The sequence below is a fragment of the Apodemus sylvaticus genome, chromosome 10 (assembly GCF_947179515.1).
Source record: "Apodemus sylvaticus chromosome 10, mApoSyl1.1, whole genome shotgun sequence".
In the NCBI taxonomy this organism is placed as follows: Eukaryota; Metazoa; Chordata; class Mammalia; order Rodentia; family Muridae; genus Apodemus; species Apodemus sylvaticus.
The window spans coordinates 66,291,215-66,307,528 of record NC_067481.1 but is presented as its reverse complement, the minus strand read 5'-3'; the positions used below and the strand labels follow the sequence as shown (position 1 = coordinate 66,307,528).

At 41.7% G+C, this 16,314-nt stretch overlaps 1 pseudogene; it reads right to left on the bottom strand.

Annotated features, from left to right (window-relative positions):
• Positions 1 to 15,062: 15,062 nt before the first annotated feature.
• LOC127694537 (olfactory receptor 2T29-like) lies at positions 15,063 to 16,020 on the bottom strand (annotated as a pseudogene).
• Between the last annotated feature and the right edge of the window lie 294 nt (positions 16,021 to 16,314).

The window sequence follows — 16,314 nt, the reverse complement described above, 5'->3', positions numbered from 1 at the left end:
GTTGAGGTGACCATACAGAACTCTTAGCAAGGGGAACATTACCTGGACCCCTGGCCTTGTAGGGGAAAGGCCTTGGCCTGAAGTCACAGCTGAGCAGACTGATCTGCACAGGAAGCAGGCAGGGGACACTGAAAACTGCATATATAGAATATGATTGAATCATTCTTTCTCTTCTTCACCTGCCTGCCTTTCAGACTGAGCAACTGCGAGATCCTTGAACTTCCATCCACAGCTGCTGCTCAACATTGTGTGGAGTTGGACTACAGACTACATTGTGACAACACCCAGAGGAAGCTCCACTCTCAGGTGCTCTACCATACCCAGGATCATAGGATCAGAAGTGAGAAGGACCCAGCACCTGTCCCAACTCTAGAGGGACGCAGGCACAAAGGGACTCCACCAGACCAGTGGCCCGGGTTCCTTCCGGTCTATCTGGGCCAGTGCTCTACGCAGACCTTGGATGAAAACTCCTAAGCCAGTCCCAGAACAGCCAGAGGAAGCTGCACTGCCAGGTGCTGTAACTCATCAAAGGTCCCAGGATCCTAGGATCACAGGAGCTTGATCAGACCAGGATTTCTGGGTCCCAGAGCAGCATGACTCCCAAGAGCTTGGACTCACCTAGGATCTCAGAATCACAGTATCCTAGAATCACAGGATCCCAGAGACAGCTTGAATCTGAGCCGTTCTGAGACAACCAGGCTCACAGGAAGGACAGACTCCAGTCAGATATAGCAAGGGCAGGTAGCACTAGAGATAATCAAATGGCATAAGGCAAGCATAAGAACATAAGCAACAGAAACCAAGGTTACTTGGCATCATCACAACCCAATTCTTCCACCATAGCAAGTCCTTCCACCATTACACCAGAAAAGCAAGATTCTGATCTAAAATCACTTCTCATGATGATGATATAGGACTTTAAGAAGGATGTAACTAATTTCCTTAAAGAAATACAGGAGAACACAGTTAAACAACTAGAAGCCCTTAAAGAGGAAACACAAAAATCCCTTAAAGCATTACAGGAAAACACAATCAAATGGATGAAGGAAATGAATAAAACAATCCAAGACCTAAAAATGGAACTAGAAACAATAAAGAAACGACAAAGGGAGACAACCCTGGAGACAGAAAACCTAGGAAAGAGATCAGGACTCATACATGGAAGCATCACAACAGAACACAGGAGATAAGAGAGACTCTCAGGTACAGAAGATACCATAGAAAACATTGACACAACAGTCAGAGAAAATGCAAAAAGCAAAAAGCTCCTAACCCAAAAGATCCAGAAAATCCAGGACACAATGAGAAGACCAAACCTTAGGATAATAGATATAGAAGAAAGTGAAGATACCCAACTTGAAGGGCTAGCTAATATCTTCAATAAATTATAGAAAAAATTACCTAACCTAAAGAAAGAGATGCCCATGAACATACAAGAAACCTACAGAACTCCAAATAGACTGGACCAGAAAAGAAATTCCTCCTGTCACATAATCAAAACATCAACTGCAATGAACAAAGAAAGAATATTAATAGCAGTAAAGGGAAAAGGTCAAGTAATATATGAAGGCAGACCTATCAGAATTACACCAGACTTCTTAATGGAGACTATAAAATCTAGACGATCCTGGGCAGATGTCATACAGACCTTAACAGAACACAAATGCCAGCCGAGGCTACTGTACCTAACAAAACTCCATTACCATAGTCGGAGAAAACAAGATATTCCATGACAAAACCAAAGTTACACAATATCTTTCCACAAATTCAGTCCTACAAAGGATAATAGATAGAAAAGAACAACACAAGGAGGGGAACTACACCCTAGAAAAAGCAAGAAATTAATCTTTGAACAAACCAACACAAACATTATTCCACCTCTAACAACAAAAATAACAGAAAGTAACAATCACTTTTCCTTAATATCTCTTAATATGAAAATTAACATACCCTAATTGATTGAAATTCAAAAATATGATGAATTAGAAATTTGTTGACTGTCACTCAGTGGTCTCTCTAATTTGCTAATTGGAAAAATATGTCCAATATTGTACAGTCCATGTACACTTTCTGCTTATTTGTACATGACAGTATCTTACTGTGTACCACATAATGGTCTTGAAATTAAACTTCTCCTATTTCTGTCTCTCTATTAGTAGGGTTGCTTATTTGATGTTTTTACTCTATATTATGGTTTTCAGAATAGCTTACATATTTCAAAATTACTTATAGAGCCAAAAGAAATGTAGACATTTTGAGAGGTGGCTTGTAAGAGAACAACAAAGACTGAGACTGAATGTTTGGCTTGATATTTATAATTATTGTATCAATTTTGAAGAAGACCTTATAAGTTACTCTTTTTCTGAGATGAATGCTTTTCAAAATCCTCACATCCAATGAACCAGAATCTTACCCTCACTTAATATTTGTGCCACCCTCCGAGCAGAACCATTGTTTATTGAAAAGGTGAATGACTTTATGGATAGACCATCTTAATACACACACCAATTCTTAAAGGAATGTAACCTGTTCTCTGTGGGCTGAGAATGATGCCAATCACTCAAGTCAAATAGCTTTGACAATGGCAGGAAATATGTATCCAAATAATTGTGTCTGCAACTCATTCCTTGGCGCAGCAGAACTGTCAACTCTTAGCTACTATGAAGGTAAAATCCTTTGGGGATGTAAGGGACATTGAAGTACAGCCTTATTACAATGAACTCAATGTCTAAAAATTGTTCTTGCCACAATTGTTCTTACCACTAAAAATTGTTTGTACCACAGAAAAAAATGAAGATTTTAAGCTCTTCTAAAACCAAACCAACCAAACAAAAAGACTTTACCTTTTTCTGTTCATTTAATAACATGTCCATCATTTTATGATTGGTATAAATTATATATTGTGTTGAATATAATAAAAATAAAAATTATAATAAAAAGAAAAAGATCTTTGTGACACATAACAACACTACCACCAACAAAAAAATAATATCATCAGGTCCAGTGACTCTGAAAGGCTTTGTTAGTCTTGGGGAGAAGGAGGTGGAGAGCCTAGCTCCAGGTCCAATGAGCCATCCTGCCTCACAGGAATAGAGCAGAGAGTGCACAAGAGCACACACACTTTCACATACATATGTGTAGAACACATACACTCATACACACTCATACATACCCTCACACACACAACATACTCATACACTCTGATACACATAACACACTCACACCTTGTCACACACACTCTTGACACACACCACATATACTCACATGGTCACACACACTCTCACACAGAAAACACTCACACATATAACACTCACACACACATGACACTCTCTCACACACTCATGCACATACACATTCACTCACACACATACACATTTGCTAACGTTCTGGAACTTGTTCAGGATTTATCATATTTAGCTGTAACTGATCTTGGCTGCATCACATTGGGTTCATTTCCATTTCAATGAAGTTTGTTGTCCCTTTTGTTTAATCTATAATATACAAGGGTGAGATCCCTATCCTTCCTCATGGTTCATTTTCCATGGTGGTAGTCAACTTCTCTTTGAAATCAACATTCAACTTCTCTGTGAAAATGACAAATAAAAATTTCTATAAACCAGCCTCCAAAAGTATGGTCGAGAAACACACGTGGCAATGACTGGCCCAACTTGAGACCCATGCCATGAGAAAGGGCCCACCCCAGACACTATTAATAATACTCTACTCTGCTTGCAGAGAGGAGCCTAGCATAACTGTCTTCTGAGACTCTCCACCTAGTCACTGATGGAAACAGATGCAGAGACCCACAGCCAGACATTAGGCAGAGCTTGGGGAATCCTATGGTAGAGGAGGAAAAATTTTAGGAGCCAGAGGGGTCAAGCCCACCACAAGAAAACCTACAGTCAATAAACCTGGATGTTTTGGGGGGTCACAGAGACTAAACCATCAATGAAAAAACATGCATGTGGCAGACCTAGGCCCTCTACACATATGTAACAGATTTGCAACTTGGTCTTCATGTGGGACTCCTAATAACTGAAGCAGGGGCTAACTCTGACTCTGTTGCCTGCTTTTGGACTCTTTCCCCTAAGTGGGCTGCCTTGTCTAACCTCAATAAGAAAAGATGTAGCTAGTCATATTTAGATTGGGATATCTAACTTGATACTCCAAAGTGGGCTGATAACAATGGAAGGCCTTGCCTTCTCTTAGGAGAAAGGGAGGGGGAGGGAGCAGGGAGGGATGAGTAAATGACTGGGAGGAAGGAGATGGAGAGGAAGCTTAGATGAGAGTGTAAATTAAATTAATTAATTAATAAAAAAGAAACACATATAAGTAGAAATGACATCTATAAACCAAGAATCAAAAGTTAGAAATTAACATAAGCAAACAGAGGCCACAGTCATGCTCGGTAGCTGTTCTTATATATGATAAAGAAGGTTTTAAAGCTAATCATAAGAGGGCTACTACATCTCAGGAAGGGGGACAGAGTTCACACGGATAACTGCAGAACTTTCTACCAGCAGATAGGGAATATAAGTTCTTACCAATGGGACACAGAACCTTCTATAAAATTGACGGCATTACAGGCAACAAAACAACCCTTATTAAATAAAGAAATCCTGATTCCCTGCATTGTAAAGGTTCCACCACCTTTCAAAACAGAGCCCCTAGCTGAGGATGCAGTATGAGCCTATGGGATACACTTCACAGTCAAATCATAAGAGCTTCTATGTGTTCTAGCATATACTTGAGATCACATTAAATTATTATCAAATTCAGAAAAATTACAGGACAAAGTCAGCACACAGTAATTAATAGGATTTCATACTCTGTCAATGAATAATGTGGAAAAAAGGAAACAATGTCATTTACAATGCAACTAAATGCTTAGAGATCAATTTGCTCAAAGAAATGGAAGATTTCTGCACCAAAAACTACATAACACTGTTGATGTAAGTTAAAGAGAACAGACAAATATTAACATTCATATTTATTCAAAAAAGAGTTGATATGTTTAAATCTCAATGCTATCCAAAATGTAATGAAATCCCTGGGGAAAATTCCAGTGGTGTTTATCAGAAGTAGAAAAATATATGCCAAAATACATATAGACATTGTGCTGGTTTGTCTTTTTTAATAATTTATTTATTTATTTATTTATTACACTCCATATTTTATCCTCCTCCCACCCCCGGTGCACCCTTCAGCTGTTCTCCGCAAACCCCTGCATCCACCTGATCTCTAAACTCCCTTGGGCCTCTGGTCTCTTGAGGGTTAAGTGCAACATCTCTGAATGAACAATGACTTGGCAGGACTCTGCTGTCTGTGTGTTGGGGGCCTCATATTAGCTGGTGCATGATGCCTGTTTGGTGGTCCAGTGTTTGAGAGATCCCAGGGGTCCAGATTAATTGAGACTGCTGGTCCTCCTACAGGATCGCCCTTCTCCTCAGCTTCTTTCAGCCTTCCCTAGTTCAACAACAGGGGTCAGCAGCGTCTGTCCATTGGTTGGGTGCAAATATCTGCATCTAACACTTTCAGCTGCTTGTTGGATCTTCCGGAGTGTGGTCATGCTAGGTCCTTTCCTGTGAGCGCTCCATAGCCTCAGTAATGGTGTCAGGCCTTGGCACCTCCCCTTGAGCTGGATCCCACTTTGGGCCTGTCACTGGACCTTCTTTTCCTCAGGCTCCTCTCCATTTGCATCCCTGTAATTCTTTCAGACAGGAACAATTATGAGGGATGGACTCCCTCTCCCTCATTTGATGCCCTGTTTCCTGCTGGAGGTGGGCTTTAAAATTTTTTCTCTCCCTACTGTTGGGCATTTCATGTAAGGTTCCTCCCTTTGAGTCCTGAGAGTCTCTCACCTCTCAGGTCTCTGCTGCATTCTGGAGGGTACCCCCAATCTCCTGTCTCCTGAGGTTGCCTGTTTCCCTTCTATTTGCTTCCCTCGGGGCTTCAATCCTTTTCCCTCACACAATACCAGATCAGGTTCCCCCCTCCCCACCACTCCCCCAGTCAGTCCACTTTCTGCCCCAGGTCCCTCTGTTCCTCTCCACTTGTGATTGCTTTCTTCTCCCTCCCAAGTAGGACTGAGGGGTCCTCATTTGGGCACTTCAGCTTGTTGACCTTTTTTGAATTCTGTGGATAATATCCACTTATTAGTGAGTACATACCATGCATGCCCTTTTGGGTCTGAGTAACCTCACTCAGGATGACATTTTCTAGTTTCATCCATTTGCCTGAAAAATTCAGGATGTGCTCCTTTTTAATAGCTAAATAGTATTCCATTGTGTAAATGAATCACATTTTTTGTATCTATTCTTCTGTCATGGAACATCTAGGTATGTCAGCCTGACACGTGAACTAGAATTATCTGAAAGAAGGGAACATCAATTGAGAAACTGACTCAATACCTAATTGTCAGGCATTTTCTCAATTAATGATAAATATGAGAAAGCCCAGATCACTGTGGAAGCTGCCATCCCTGGGATGGTGGTCCTGGGTTCTATAAGAAAGCAGGCTGAGCAAACCAAAGGGAGTAAGCTCGTAAGCGGCACCCTGAATGGCCTCTGCAACGGCTCCTGCCTCCAGGTCCCTGCCCTGCTTGAGTTCCTATGCTGACTTCTTTCCTTCAATGATGAACAGTGATACGGAAGTATACACCAAACAAACCATTTCCTTCCCAACTTACATATTGGTCATGGTGTTTGGTTGCAACAATAGGAACCCTAATGAAGAAAAAACATCTTAAGGGATCCTAAGTAGCTGTTGTGAAACCTCACAGAGGTAGAGCCTTGCTGGGGGAAATGGTCATTGGGGGCAGGCCTTGGAGTTCGGTAATCCAAGTGACCACTTCCTGTCAGTTTGCTGCTTCCTGATTTGGGACGCAGTATGAACAACTCCCTAGTGTTCCTGTGATTGTACCCTGTCTACCATGAGAGACAACCTCACATTGGACTTTAAGCAAAGCAAAGTCTTCATTTTTCAGTGGCTTTTGTCAGATGTTTTTCTCACTTCAGAGTAAAGCAACAAGAAAATTAGTCAATTCAGAATCTCATTTCAGTAGCTGACAGCAGAGATATTCCTAATTCTTCTCCATTTGGAGTCTTGTCTTGCTTCTGATCTCACCAGGAAAGTTTTCAATCTTCCACCACTGAGGCACACATTGTCTATGGATGTCCGTGTACAGTCATACTTCTTCTAGGTTATTTATTTTATCGTATTTCTAAATGTTTTGTGATTATTTCTTGTGTGTTGAGAATGGAGCTTGTATGTGTCATGGGACATGTATGAAAGTCAGTTTTCCTCTTTCTTCTTGTGTGTCCCAGGAATCAAACACCTGAAATCAGACTTGGCAGCAAGTGAGTTTACATGGTCAGCAATTTTGCTGGCCCCATATTATTCTGTGAAAGATAGCTTTTTTTTTTTAAAAAAAATTATTCTTTTCCTTACATGTATCTAACTTTGCTTAGGCACTTGATTTTATAATTGGAGATTTTATTCATTTTTATTCTTTGTTCCTTATTTTCTCCTTCTTGCCTTCCCATGTTTTCTCCACACCCTCTATCTCAGTCCAGTGTCTGGATCTACATTAACCCTAAACAATTTCTAACATCATACCATCATGTTCATTCGTGTCTACCATTTGAATCCTATAGTTATTGATGTCTATAGTGTTACTGGGATGAAATTAATTGCAAGTGGATTTTTATATGTCATCCACCTTGACATTGTTATTGTTGTAGCAGTTTGCTGTCTCCTCTCTGGTTGGTCCTGAGTGGTGGTGAGTCCTTAAAAGGAGACTCCTTGAGAAAAAAATTAGTACTCAAAATCTGTAAATAACAAAGCCAATATATATACAAACCATCACAAGGAAGACAAGAAACGAACAAACAAAAACAAACAAGACAATACAAAAAAACAAGACAACAGGACTTCTCAAAAAGATCTTAACTCCTCAATTACTGATGTGTGTGAAATATCAGGTGAAGAATCCAAAATGTTTCACAAAAACGAAAAAAAAAATAGGCAATTACTCTGAAGAGGATACAGAGAAAAGAAGAATGGAGTAAGGAAATGAGTTCAGAGTCTAGAGAGGAAAGGTATAAGTGCATGAGAAAGCTATAACATAGATGAGGAGTCTCCATCATGGATGAAGTCGACATGGCGTGCTGATGGTGAAGTCAGGACTCTGGATGATGAAGTCAGCACCCTGAGCAGAAACTCAGAAGAAAATAGAGATGTGGGAAAACTAAATAAATACAAATGAGTTAATGAGTTCAATAAAACATAATGGGAAGCATTAGTAGTTGCTGAGACCAAGCAGAAGATGGAATACCAAGGATAGAGGGAAAGGGCTGGAAATAGGACATTTAGATGTTAATAAACAGGGGGGGGGGTCAGTAAAGCAGAGCTGGTAATGTTCCTAAGAAGCTTGCTGCTCTTCCAGATGATCCTAGCTTGTTCCCAGCATCCACATTAGGCAGCTCACAGCCACCTGTAACTCTAGTTCCAGGGGATCTGGTACCTTCCTCTGTCCTCCACAGGCACACATATACATGCGGCACACAGGCACACATGTGTGCTCATAAACACATGGCAGAATAACAGTAGTATTTAAAATACTAAAATAAGAAAAAATTTTAAGGAGAGAAAACTGAGCATGGCTGCCACTATCAAGAACTCTTGGCAACCACGAAGTGACCAAAAGTAAGAACCTACACAGTAGAAGGAACCAGTGCAGCCATTATAGCAAGCAGAAAGGGAAAAAGGTTCTTGTAAACATTGAAACTAGAACTACTGTCTGATCCACTGTAGCTCTCCTGAGGACGTAGCTGCAGGCATGAAAGCTCACTACTCACAATAGATTAGATGCCTGTCAGCAGATGAAGGGATAATGACATGGGGTGTACATGGCATGTGGTATATATGGCATGTGGTATACATATAGTTTACAGAACATTCATCCAGGAAAAGTTAAATCTTATATATGGACATTTTGATGTAATTGAAGTTGTCACCTTGAGTGAAGGGAGCTAGACTTAGAAAATGTCACCTTGTCCCATGTCTATCATCTTACGGCAGATAATCGCTGTTGGCTGTCTTTTTCTTTTTCTTTTTTCTTTTTGGTTTTTTTGAGACAGGGTTTTTCTGTGTAGTCCTGTCTGTCCTGGAACTCACTATGTAGCCCAGGCTGGCCTCAAACTCAGAAATCTGCCTGCCTCTGCCTCCCACGTGCTGGGATTAAAGGTGTGTGCCACCACTGCCAGATGCTGTTGGCTGTTGATGCTTCCACACTAGTGCATAGTCCTTTTTCCAGGCTGGAAGTGCATTGATGAGAGCTCTCATCACATAGTAGTTAAATATAAAGCCTAAGGAACTCAATATCTCCAGTGAGACTAATAAATGTCTGCAGTAGTTAACAGCCAGCATCTTCCTTCTGGATGGACTTTGATTTTCTGGGAAGAGATTAAGGGCTAAAATATCCAAGAGTCTTGCTTTGCTTTTATGTGAGAATATTTGTTATGGTTTTATGCACAGTGGCAGAAAAACAGAGAATGCGACAGTGGAGTGAGCAGATGCACTTTACAGAACTTGGATACAGAGACAGATGGGCTTATGTGAGCTTAAGGCTAGACTAGTCTACATAGGGAGTTCTAGGACAACCAAGGCTATGTAGTATGATCCTGTCTCAAAATAATACACACACACACACACACACACACACACACACACACACTTTTTTGGTCATCCTTTTTAAATTTCCACAGTAAATATAACTATTTCTATGTGTGTAGCTATGGGCTTCAGAATAAATACAGCGTAAAGAGATCGAGATTTCAGGGGATTTCAGAAGTTGGCAGAGAGTCTGTGTTCATAACATAATCAGACCAGTGCTGACAGGGCACTGCTGCTGGAGCTGCTGGAGTCAGATTTGAGGGAGAATCTGCCAAGTTCAGCTTGAAGCCAAATACCAGTGTGGTCACAGCAGGAAGCATGTCAGGAGCAGGGAACAGTGCGTCAGGTCCAGGTGGCAAACAGGTGGGGTGGCAGGCAGTTCAAGCAGGCCTCATCAACAGCAGGGCACCGAACCAAGTGATAGATCCAGAGACATTTGTGGAGATACCTGCTCCTGGCATACGGCAGGTATCAGCTGATAGGTTCATATGAGGCAATGCACAGAAGGAAAGAGTGGAGTCTCCTAGGACAATGCACGGCTGGAAAGATCACTGTTTTACACAATGTGAAGCAATTTAGAATAGGGCACAGCCTGAGCTTGGCACACGTGATTCTTTTGTGTACTTCAAGGCCCTACTTGTTTTGTTTCAATTCCAATGGAGTCAAACATTTAGCTGCTACAAAATAAAAGTCCCAAGAGCACAAATTTGTTATTTTTGTTATTCTAGTTATCTTTGCCACATAGTTTCTTAACCTCACATAAAGAATAGTTCATATATCCAATTCAAATTCTTTTTTCTAAAAGGTTTATTTTCATGTTATGGGTATGGGTATGCATGAAAGTCTGCATACCATGTGCTTGTCTGGTGCCCATGGAGACAAGAAGACATCGAATCTCCTGGGACGGAGTTACAGATGGTTGAAAGTCACAGTGTGGGTGACTGTGTAATGAACCCAGGTCCTCTGCAGGAGCAGCCAGTGCTCTTAACCACTGGGTCACCTCTCCAGCTTCTAAATCAACTAAAATTATTATATTGACTGCTAGTGCATTTGAGAAGGTCATGGAATTTTTACTTCATTCTGTAAAAATCAACACATTATCACTTTTGTTTAAATCAAATAGTGTACCATGTCAAAAATAAAGTTTGGACTTAACTAGAGATGAAATGTGGAGACAAACTCTTCATCAGTTTAGCAGACAGGTGGGTAATGGAAAACAAGGCCCAGAATAGAAACCAAGGAGAGTCTTGATGGGAGGGGCACAGAGTGAACTCAGTCTCCCGAGGATTAATTAGGAGAAAGTTTCTGCTCAAGTAATGATTGCATGGTCTTCCCAGAAATCTTAATGGAATTACACAAGAAAGACAGTAATGCTTTTAAAGACTTATTTCTATAATTTTTGAAAGTGTTTATGTGCTAGTGTGTAAGTGAGAAAGAGAGAGAGAGAGAGAGAGAGAGAGAGAGAGAGAGAGAGAGAGAGAGAGAGAGAGAGAAAGAGAGAGAGAACAACTTGCAGGAGTCAGTTCTCTCCTTCCACCAAGTGGTCAGGCTTTAAAGAAAATGCTAGTACCCACTGGGCCATCTTTCTAGTCTGGGGAACCATCCCCAATCTCAATGTTTCAGAAGGCTGTTTCCAAGCCTAAATTAGACACGAGGACCTTGCCCTTAAGGATGTCTTGTTTTAACAGCCCAGAGAGCCAGAGTGAGAAAGACAGTATTTGAGAAAGTCCCCCGTCTGGGTGGTGCACCCCTTTAATTACAGCTCTGAAGAGGCAGAGCCAGGCAGATTTCTGTGTTGTAACCTAGCTTAGTCTGCATAGTAAGTTCTAGGCCAGTCAGGGACACATAGCAGCATCCTGTCTCAAAAACCAAACTGGCAGCTGTGTGAGTTTTTCTTCAGCTGGTGAAGAAAGGCAACTAGCACTCACTGCTCAGTGTGAGTTTTGATACAAACAAGAAGGAACATGATTCCCAAGACAGCTCAGAGGGATGTTGATCCTGCTTGTTTCAATGTAACACTAGCACTTCTTACATACGAATCCACACTATACTGGGTGTGTCAAGAATGAATAGGAGCTGAACATTTAGTTTATTAAAAGCAGCTGTAGAGAGAGACAGAGGGAAAAAGAGAGGCTGGGTCTGACCCTAGGTAGGATCATGTTTACTGAAGGTGGGATCATTTTTTTCTCCTCAGGTACAAACTGGCCAGGAATTCTGTGTCTTATTGGGGAGCAGGGGTGGTGCCTTGTGTGATTCACAGGGGAACCTGAGAAATGTAGTCTTTTCACAGGAAACTATCAGAACTCATAAGTTTTCCAAATAAATTGTTTAAAGAAACTGGATTCCAAAGACTTCTGAGCTGGCTGACAGAACAACCAGATTTAGATTAAACATCAGTTCTTTGAGAAAATGCTGTCTTTAGAAACCTTGAACTTCAGCTCAGTATAGCGATGTAAGCCTTTATTCCCAGCTTCAGCAGGCAGAGGCTGGTGGATTTCTGTGAGTCTGGCTTGGTCTACAGAAAGAGTTTCAGAACAGTCAGGTTTATATAGAGATATGCAGGGCAAAATCCCAGTCAGAGGTCTCCAGTCTCCGTTGGGATGCTAGACATCACTGCGCACCAGGCTGGAAGTGGGCAGTAGAGTCCTGGACAGACAGGATTCTGTTCTGGTAGGGAGAGAGTGCCAAGTGCTGCAGGGGTGGGGGAAGAGGGAGGGCCTTCTTCAGGAGTCGCAGTGTCATGGATCTCTTAGGTGAAGGCCTTCCCTGTGGCCATCTCTAATGGAGCAACTCTCTGAAATAATCTTTGCTTTTTCATATTGCTTTTTTGGGCGTGGGGTGGGTGGATACATACACTTTATTTACGGTGAACCAGGGGTTACATAATTTTGGAGAAGGGTGTGAGACTATCTAGGAAGGGAAAGTCATTGGCTGAATGCTAAGGCTATTATGATACCTTATTAGCTAGCATTCCAGGTGCTGTGCTATGTGACTGACTGCCAGTGGACACCTTACTTAAAGGTCATGATTATGTTCGCCATCATTTTAAAGACAGCATTTCCTTTTCTGATTGTGACATAAATAATTTACTTATTTCCACAATAATCTTGGAATTACGAGCGTCCATGAATTTGGCTTATACTTTCCATCCTCAGTTGTACAGCGCCATACTGGGGAGTCAGGCCACATGGTAGGAACTTGACATTGGCCAAGGAAAGGTCTTCGGGCAGGTATCTGATGTTAGGACAATAGGGAAGTAGGTTACAGCAGGAATTTTTATCCTAGGGTGGAGAAGTTCAGAGTGAAGGTTAAATTCATTGTTCCTCCAGGTCTACGACCCACCCAGCTGCCTGAGCAGTCGAGCCAAAGACCACCAGGCAAAGCCAGATGACTTCTCTGGAACTCAGCCAGCTGACTTCACCGGAACTCAACCCAGAGACTGGGGAGAGGGGCTTGCCCAAACTGTTAAAAGGTCTGCCCTCCATTAAAGTTGGGGCCTCGATCAGTAAACTCGACCTGGCCTCGTCCTTTTCGCCCCTTCCCCATCTATCTGTCAGCTTCTGTTCCAGCAACCCAGATCGTAGTAGCTGCAGGCAGCTACGGAATACAACACTCAGTCCCAGTAATATTTGTTACATGGGGAAAGAACAGTTCTGTTAGAAAGGAATAAAAAAGAAACAGTGCTGTTGTCTGATATCTTCTACAAGGTGAAGAAACATTCTATCTATTTCCCCAGACTATAATGTAAGATAAAACCAAAGCATCAGAAGTAACCAAACTACAACCTATGAATAGGAGTTATAAAAACTTAGAAACCGAAGAACAGTCATTCTTAAAATTGGAACTAGCCATTCCATATGAAATGACAGCTCTGTAGCCAGACTGCCGAAGAGAAAGCAAATTTATAAGAAGCTGAATTATTTCAAATATTCTAAACAGACAGGAAGAGAGGAAACATACAGGTAGCCTGGTTTAATTTTAGTTCTCCTCAAGTTAGAAACCTGGCTCTCTCATTTGATGATTTTACTTTCTTTGGCCTCACTGCTGTGTCTCTAGTTTACCTTCAGCAATGACATTCCTGTAACGTGTCACATGTAAATGCTGTGTCAGACACAGGGAGTGGAAAGCATTCCCAGATGAGAATGGCTGTACCAGATGCCTCTCCTAAAGACTGCAGCCCTGCTTCCCAGACACCTGGGAATGAGCTTCACCACAGGTCATAAAGCAGAACTTGGCCTCCTCCTGCACCAAGGCTTATGTGTGGTGATCATGGGACACTGCACTGAGGCTCTCAGAGAACAAAACCAAACACATGTTAAAGATTCTGCACTTGGCAAACTGGTTAGAACTCCTGTGAAGATGGAGCTTTAGAATATCACAGAGACAGAGCCCATTACCCCAGGCTGTCTACAGTGTCCTTAATTCATCCTTACTGTGGTTTCTGTCAGCATCCTGTGACAATCAGGTGACACCTTTAGGAGTGTCTTGGCTTCTCAGAATGCTATCTTTCCTGACACTAAAGCTTTCCGCGTCACTAGACAGCATCTGAGAAGCATGGCAATCATGCTTTGCTAGAACCCGAGTCCTGATGTTTCTACAAGTGTAGTTGAAAATGCCCTGAAGTGTAGTTGAAAATGCCCTGAGTCATGACTTATGACTTGTTTTAGCTTTGTGACTGTCCATGAGACTTTGTAATGTGTCACTGGGGGAAACCTGAGTGAAGATTTCTGGGCCATGGTCAGTAACATTTGACTGGACAATAAGATATTCCTCATTTCCTTTGAAGTGTAGCTGTGTTTGATTTTGTGTTGATATATTTATATGAAATACAGTTACAATGACAATTTGAAACCCTGGAACCCATGAAATCTCCAGAGTTAAGATTCTTTGAAACATTATGTTTATTTTATTATAATATAAGAGCTAAAGGGTAAAAACTATATCTTGCTCTTTTTTAAATCTAATTTCTAATTTATACGAATTATCAAGAAAATACATAGAATTAATTCAATGTCACATTTATTTCAAGAGGTATCTTGTTAACATCGCTAGCATACTTCTTTTCACTCACTCTATGCTTTATCCGTTGAACACATCATGGCCACTTATTGCTCTAAAGGACATAATTTTTGAACAGTAAGACCAGAGTACTACAAAATAAATCAGCCATTATTAAGTTCACAAAATGTAACAAAGACAGAATACAAATAGAGTTTGTGAATGAAGGAGAAGTTAATGAAGACATTTTAGGAATAGACAAATGATCCTTCAAAAAGGGATGCACATGAATTGAGAGAGGAAGGATTAGCAATAACCTCAGCATGAGACCTGGAACAACAGATGTGTAGAGACAAGGATGAGAAACTATGCATTCCTAATTGTTTACTTCACTGTTTCTGGAAAGAGTAGTTTTCCACTCAAGAACTTCTTCATAGCCTCTGTGACATTCTTATTCCTAAGACTATAGATTAGTGGGTTCAACAGAGGGGTGACTATGGTGTAAAACACACATACCACCATGTCCTTCTCGGGGGTGTGGAAGGAGGCAGGAAGCATGTAGGTATAGATAGCCGCGCCATAGAAGAGGAAGACCACAGTCATGTGGGAGGAGCAGGTGGCCAGGGCCTTCTTCCTGCCCTTTGCTGAATTCATTCTGAGAACAGTGAGGAGGATGCATGAATATGAGCCTGAAATGACTGTCACAGGGATGAGAATCATGAGCACACAGCACACATACATGAGGGTCTCATAGAGCCAGGTGTCAGAGCAGGAGAGCTTTGTCACAGCACGCACCTCACAGAAGAAGTGATAGATCTTCCTGGATCCACAGAATGGGAAGGTCATGGTAGCAGGGGTGAGCATGAATCCATCCAAAGATCCCAGAAGCCAACAGACAGATATCAGGAGAAGACACACCCTGTGATTCATGAGAACAGGATACCGGAGTGGATGGCAGATGGCCACATAGCGGTCATAGGACATGGCAGCTAGAAGCAAAAATTCTGACCCTCCTAGTGACAGGTAGAGGAACATCTGCATCCCGCAGGCTGCAGCCGATATCTTGTGGCTCCCCAGGACCTGGTCCATGAGCATCTTGGGCACAGTGACAGAAATGTACATCATGTCCATGAGGGACAGCTGACTGATAAAAAAGTACATGGGTGTGTGGAGGTGGGTGTCAGAGAGCATCAGCAAGATCAGGAGGGCGTTCCCAGACAAGGCCATCAGGAAAATCACAAATAGGACCACAGCAAGCAGAACAGGATGTTTGGATTGACTGAAGAGTCCCAACAGGGTGAAATCTGACTGTGCAGTGTAGTTGTTCATCCAGGTGGTGAGGCCCATGGGTGTCTCCTTGGCAACCAAGAATATTTTGAGGTTAGTGTCATAGGAATAAATGCTCAGTGATTTGTGCCTCAACCTGCCTGTGCTAAGTTCTCTGGGTCTGAAAATCTGAGGATTGTAAATTACACGTAATTCAACCAGTTATTTAAAGCTTAGAATTCACATCTTGGTCAGAGGCATTGGTGAATCAGGGTAAATTTTCCATAAAGTCATGAACGTTCCTAATGACAGATAATGTCTTCTCTCAAGTACTACAAGCTTGAGAAATGCTGTCCCATGCTAACCCAAAAGGGG